Below are 7,500 nucleotides of genomic sequence, written 5' to 3'. Positions count from 1 at the left end.
GTGTGACAGGCTCGTCAAGGTGTGGCTCAGAGAGATTCTAGAGAATGTTACTGGTGTGACAGGCTCGTCAAGGTGTGGCTCAGAGAGATTCTATGGAATGTTACTGGTGTGACAGGCTCGTCAAGGTGTGGCTCAGAGAGATTCTATGGAATGTTACTGGTGTGACAGGCTCGTCAAGGTGTGGCTCAGAGAGATTCTAGAGAACGTTACTGGTGTGACAGGCTCGTCAAGGTGTGGCTCAGAGAGATTCTATGGAATGTTACTGGTGTGACAGGCTCGTCAAGGTGTGGCTCAGAGAGATTCTAGAGAATGTTACTGGTGTGACAGGCTCGTCAAGGTGTGGCTCAGAGAGATTCTAGAGAATGTTACTGGTGTGACAGGCTCGTCAAGGTGTGGCTCAGAGAGATTCTAAGGAATGTTACTGGTGTGACAGGCTCGTCAAGGTGTGGCTCAGAGAGATTCTAAGGAATGTTACTGGTGTGACAGGCTCGTCAAGGTGTGGCTCAGAGAGATTCTAGGGAATGTTACTGGTGTGACATGCTCGTCAAGGTGTGGCTCAGAGAGATTCTAGAGAACGTTACTGGTGAGACAGGCTCGTCAAGGTGTGGCTCAGAGAGATTCTAGAGAACGTTACTGGTGAGACACGCTCGTCAAGGTGTGGCTCAGAGAGATTCTAGAGAATGTTACTGGTGTGACAGGCTCGTCAAGGTGTGGCTCAGAGAGATTCTAAGGAATGTTACTGCTGTGACAGGCTCGTCAAGGTGTGGCTCAGAGAGATTCTAGAGAATGTTACTGGTGTGACAGGCTCGTCAAGGTGTGGCTCAGAGAGATTCTAGAGAATGTTACTGGTGTGACAGGCTCGTCAAGTGGTGGCTCAGAGAGATTCTAGAGAATTTTACTGGTGTGACAGTGTTCCCAGTTGGACGTTGTTGAGGTGTCGGTTGTCAAGGGGAGCGGAAGAGAACGTTTTATGTTGCCATGGCGGAAGGCAAGGCACCAGGCAGAGCCACGAAACATTATGTCTGACAGTAAAATCATCTAATTTTACTGTTGCTATGACAACAAACTCCTTCCATTTAGGGCCTGTGTTATGAGTGACTGTGAGCCATGGCGAGGCGTTGTGAGCAGTGTATCTAGGGTTCTCCTCAAGCTCTAAATAAACTCTTCTACAATGTTTTACACCCCCCCCCTCCCCCGATGACAGAACAAGTTCAGACTTGATTTTGATGAGGAGCTGGATGGAGGTGCATGAGGAGGTGGAGGGGGGTGCATGAGGAGGTGGAGGGAGGTGCATGAGGAGGTGGAGGGAGGTGCATGAGGAGGTGGAGGGGGGTGCATGAGAAGGTGGAGGGAGATGCATGAGGAGGTGGAGGGGGGTGCATGTGGAGGTGGAGGGGGGTGCATGAGGAGGTGGAGGGAGGTGCATGAGGAGGTGGAGGGGGGTGCATGAGGAGGTGGAGGGAGGTGCATGAGGAGGTGGAGGGGGGTGCATGAGGAGGTGGAGGGGGGTGCATGAGGAGGTGGAGGGGGGTGCATGAGTAGGTGGAGGGGGGTGCATGAGGAGGTGGAGGGGGGTGCATGAGGTGGTGGAGGGGGGTGCATGAGGAGGTGGAGGGGGGTGCATGAGGAAGTGGAGTGGGGTGCATGAGGAGGTGGGTGGGTGAGGGTGAGGGCACAGGGGTTCCCAAACGTTTTTGTTCCACGACCCCATTTTGATATCTGAAAATTCTTGTGACACCACCCGTGGGAATTCTTTTAAAATGAACAGCCAATGTTAACTTTTTTACTTGGGGCTATGACAGTCAAAAGTCAAAAAAGAAACATTATAACACTATTTCTGATTGTCTTCTCAACTCAACATCACATACTTGTAATATGGGGCAGTCAATTGCAAAAAGAGTCTGACATAATCTCTCTTATCTCACCGCCACTAATGAGATGGGTGTGCATGAAGCATGCTGCGTCGGAGCTTCTCAAAGTCAGCGAGCATGGTCGACAGTGGGCGTGGTCGACAGTGGGCGTGGTCGACAGTGGGCGTGGTCGACTGTGGGCGTGGTCGACAGTGGGCGTGGTCGACAGTGGGCGTGGTCGGCCGGGGGCGTGGTCGCCCGGGGGCGTGGTCGACCGGGGCGTGGTCGACCGGGGGCGTGGTCGACAGTGCACAGCTCATCTCTGCTGTCACATCTAACCTGGATGGATCTTTAGTTTTAATGCAGACACTGAATCCAGCTTCACATAGATATGAGCTGGTGAAGAGACCATGAGTTTTATGGTGCTTTCAAGATGAGGTCAAAGATGAGGTCAAATCATGAAGTCAATGATCTTCAGGTCAGAAAGTCAGAGCCCCTGTTTCTCTTATTTAACTAGGCAAGTCAGTTAAGAACAAATTCTTATTTACAATGATGTCATAGAAACAGTGGGTTAACTACATTGTTCAGGGGCAGAACGACAGATTTGTTTTACCTTGGCAGCTCAGGGATTTGATCTAGCAACTTTTCAGTTACTGGCCCAACGATCTAACCACTTGGCTATCTGCCTTCCAAGATGGACTTCTGAATTGAATGACCATTCGAAACTATTTTTCCCAGTCAGAGCCTGTTTCTTTCTGAGTTCCCAGTTATCTTGAGTGCACTGAAGTTGGGATGTCTGAGATTTCCAAGTTCCCAGTTGTTTTGAACACGGCATTAATTCTCAGAGCGATACGGCATTGATTCTGGAACCAAACTTCTCCGGTAGTGACCCATGAATGTGTTGTCTGCAGCATCACATGACAGCTGTTTGATTTAACTTACAGGCATGTCAACTGAGCCAGGATCACAGGCAGACAGACTGGGAAGTTGATCTTAAACACAGGAGGCAGCTCATAATAACGGCCAGATGCAAATGGAATGGTATCAAATACCTGGAAACCATGTGTATGATGTATTTGATATCATTCCACTGATTCTGATCCAGTCATTACCACAAGCCCGTTCTCCCCATTTAAGGTTCCACCCCCCCCCCCCCCCCCCCCCCCCCCCCCCCCACATAACCACCAGGCCTCGGTGTGAAATTGACATGCTCTGATCCCATATCTCCACAAAGTTTTGATGTAGTTTATAATTGAAGTTACCTGTTACCTGCAGTATATCTTCTGGTTCTGTGCTCAGCTCTTTTGCTGCCAGTTGCTCTCGGTGTATCATACAATGGCAGAGGTAGACATATTCATAACTAGAGTGCAGAGGCCTGCCCGCCGCCCGGCTGAGGATTGAGCCTCATCTGTACAAAAGCACACCATTCGATCCCATATGGATTCGGTCTTTCGTCAATATAGCCAAAAAGCACACTGAACATTCAATATGACGCTTGTCGTGGAAATGTCCTCTATTTACCAAATCATGAGCGCAAACCACACACACGTCAGAGTTAGTTATCAAAGTCCATCTTTAATTATATGAGCTCTTATCACAATCCTGTGACTCTCAGATAAATTCAGTGTCTCCCCAGTGAATTCTCTGAGAGTCCCCTTACAATGCAACTGAGTTGCTTTTAATAGCAAAGATACACATAGTCAGACAGCATAGACATAATTCATCGTTCAGCTTTGTCTCCTTTCCCAAACCTCAGAACCATAAACCAAATCCTCCATATCAACAGGCATATATCAAATTGTCATTTATATACAACCCACTCTAAACACAAACTCCTGGACAAACTCACGGAGAGGAGGGTGAGGCTATAGGTTAAGATAGAAACAACAATAAGAGGGAGCATAGAATGATTCCAGACACTGCAACCCCTCCTTTCCCCACTGGGAAAGGTAGGGAGTATAAGATATGTTTACACATGATGACACTTTGACCTCTCCCCTCTCATGTGGCCCATGCAACTTAGTCCTGACATAGAACAGATAACTGCCAATGGCCACCACTATAGTACAACAAAAAACATTACACACATTTGATGAATATTAAACATCTTACAAATGTTACCAACAAATTCTGATAATTCCACGACACGCTTCATGCTCAGGAATCGTGAGACAGAACAATGTTCTTGTGAATAGCATCCCGCAACATGTATAGTGAACACAATTCAATGTAAGGGCATCTCGGGCCTCACAGCTACCGTCCATTTGGAGAGCATAAGCAGGGGAGTGTTTGAGTCATTGAGTCAGAGCCTAAATTCATTATTTAGCATTGTTATCTGACAAAGGTATTGATGTGATTTTCTGTACCTCTGCCTTCCCACACATTGTTTTCAACATTTCAATTGCGTCCGGTATTATCAAAGTCTCTGTAATAGTGTGGTTTCCCAGCGTAGCGAGCCTAGCCATTCACCGTGGAAATGATTCAAGTGCAGCGGTCAAGTGCGGCCTCTTCCCACCATCTAAGGGCACTTTCTCCTTCAATTTTACACTTTAGATTTTAATAATTTTCATTCAGAGTTTTCAGGTTACAAAGATTTTGAGATACAAAGACAATGTTCAAATATATATTTTTTGTATATACAGTTGAAGTCGGAAGTTTACATGAACTCGTTTTTCAACCACTCCACAAATGTCTTGTTAACAAACTATAGTTTTAGTAAGTCTGTTAGGACATAAACTTTGTGCATGACACAATTCTGTTAGGACATCTACTCTATCCAGGACACAAGTCTGTTAGGACATCTACTTTGTGCATGACACAATTCTGTTAGGACATCTACTCTGTCCAGGACACAATTCTGTTAGGACATCTACTCTGTCCAGGACACAAGTCTGTTAGGACATCTACTCTGTCCAGGACACAAGTCTGTTAGGACATCTACTCTGTCCAGGACACAAGTCTGTTAGGACATCTACTCTGTCCAGGACACAAGTCTGTTAGGACATCTACTCTGTCCAGGACAAACGTCATTTTTACAACAATTGTTTACCGACAGATTATTTAACTTATAATTCACTGTATCATAATTCCAGTGGGTCAGAAGTTTACATACACTAAGTTGACTGTGCCGTTAAACAGCTTGGAAGATTTCTGAATATGATGTCATGGCTTTTTCTGATAGGCTAATTGACATCATTTGAGTCAATTGGAGGTGTACCTGTGGATCCATTTCAAGGTCTACCTTCAAACTCAGTGCCTCTTTGCTTGGCATCATGGGAAAATCAAAAGAAATCAGCCAAGAATCAGCCAAGAACCAAAACAATTCGTCCACAAGCCTGGTTCATCCTTGGGAGCAATTTCCAAATGCCTGAATGTACGACGTTCATCTGTTCAAACAATAGTACGCAAGTATAAACACCATGGGACCACGCAGCCGTCATACCACTCAGGAAGGAGACGCGTTCTGTCTCCTAGAGATGAACGTACTTTGGTGTGAAATGTGAAAATCAATCCCATAACAACAGCAAAGGACCTTGTGAAGATGCTGGAGGGAACTGGTACAAAAGTATCTATATCCACAGTAAATCGAGCCCTATATCAACATAACCTGAAAGACCGATCAGCAAGGAAGAAGCCACTGCTCCAAAATCACCATAAAAAAGCCAGACTTCGGTTTGCAACTGCACATGGGGACAAAGATCATACTTTTTGGAGAAATGTCCTCTGGTCTGATGAAACAAAAATAGAACTGTTTGGCCATAATGACCATCATGTTTGGATGAAAAATGGGGAGGCTTGCAAGCCGAAGAACACTTTCCCAACAGTGAAGCAAGGGGGTGGCACCATCATGTTGTGGGGGTGCTTTGCTGCAGGAGGGACTGGTGCACTTCACATAGTAGATGGCATCATGAGGCAGGAAAATTATGTGGATATATTGAAACAACATCTCAAGACATCAGTCAGGAATTTAAAGCTTGGTAGCAAATGGGTCTTCCAAATGGACAATGACCCCAAGCATACTTCCAAAGTAATGGCTAAAGGGCAACAAATTCAATGTATTGGAGTGGCCATCACAAAGCCCTGATCTCAATCCTATAGAAATTGTGTGGATAGACCTGAAAAAGCATGTACGTGTCAGCGATTGGGTGCAGAGTGAAAGCAAAGTCAGGCGCAGGACACAGGTATGGAGTAATCCAACTGAGTTTACTCAAAGAATAAAGCAAAATTCCAAATAGGAACATACAACACAACTCTAACACAAACACTAACGACATGAACAATCACGGACAGAACAGAAATGTATGTCCAGATAGTTAAATAGGGAATGTAATGAGGGAATGTAAAACAGGTGTGTGTGTAATCAGACAAAACAAACAAAACAGAAAAATGGATCGCTAGTAACTAGATTGCCGGTGACGTCGACCGCCGAACAAGGAGAAGGGCCGACTTCGGCGAAGTCGTGACAGTACGAGCAAGGAGGCCTACAAACCTGAACAAGGAGAAGGGCCCGACTTCGGCGGAAGTCGTGACAGTACGAGCAAGGAGGCCTACAAACCTGAACAAGGAGAAGGGCCCGACTTCGGCGGAAGTCGTGACAGTACGAGCAAGGAAGCCTACAAACCTGAACAAGGAGAAGGGCCCGACTTCGGCGGAAGTCGTGACAGTATGAGCAAGGAGGCCTACAAACCTGAACAAGGAGAAGGGCCCGACTTCGGCGGAAGTCGTGACAGTACGAGCAAGGAGGCCTACAAACCTGACTCAGTCACACCAGCTCTGTCAGGAGGAATGGGCCAAAATTCACCCAACCGATTATGGGAAGCTTGTGGAAGGCTACCCGAAACATTTGACCCAAGTTAACAATTTAAAGGCAATGCTACCAAATACTAATTGAGTGCATGTAAACTTCTGACCCACTGGGAATGTGATGAAAGAAATAAAATAATTCTGACATTTCACATTCTTAAAATAAAGTGGTGAACTTAACTGACCTAAAACAGGGAATTTTTACTTGGATTAAATGTCAGGAATAGTGGAAAACTGAGTTTAAATGTATTTGGCTAAGGTGTTTGTAAACTTCCGACTTCAACTATATGTACACAGTATATACTTTTATTTTTACATTTTGGATCAGGTGACCACATGTGTCGCGGCCCCTAGTTTGGGGTCCGCTATTCTAGCAGCTTGACAGAAAAACAGACAGACAGACAGACCAGACAGACAGACAGACAGACAGACACAGACAGACAGACAGACAGACAGACAGACAGACAGACAGACAGACAGACAGACAGACAGACAGACAGACAGACAGACAGACAGACAGACAGACAGTATTCAGTATTCCACAACCTAAACCTCCTTTCTCTATTATGCGAGACACGTGGACCAAGTGTTTTATAAGGGTGAAGAGGTTAATGAATTCCTCAGAGAGACAGTCTATTTACAGGGTGTTTAAACTGACTTCAGGTCAGTAAGGTTCACTATGATTAATAGGGTCTAATGGAAGAAAACATTCCATAACTACCAGACCTTAGAGTCTTTACAAAGTATTTAGTGAATCAGCCAATGAAAGGAGAATAGAATGAAGATAACAGTAGGTCTATAGGTCACCCAACTGGGCACACACTTGTTGAATCAATGTTGTTTCCAC

Source organism: Oncorhynchus kisutch, linkage group LG21 (assembly GCF_002021735.2).
Source record: "Oncorhynchus kisutch isolate 150728-3 linkage group LG21, Okis_V2, whole genome shotgun sequence".
Lineage (NCBI taxonomy): Eukaryota > Metazoa > Chordata > Actinopteri > Salmoniformes > Salmonidae > Oncorhynchus > Oncorhynchus kisutch.
Note: the sequence above shows the minus strand (reverse complement) of the source record.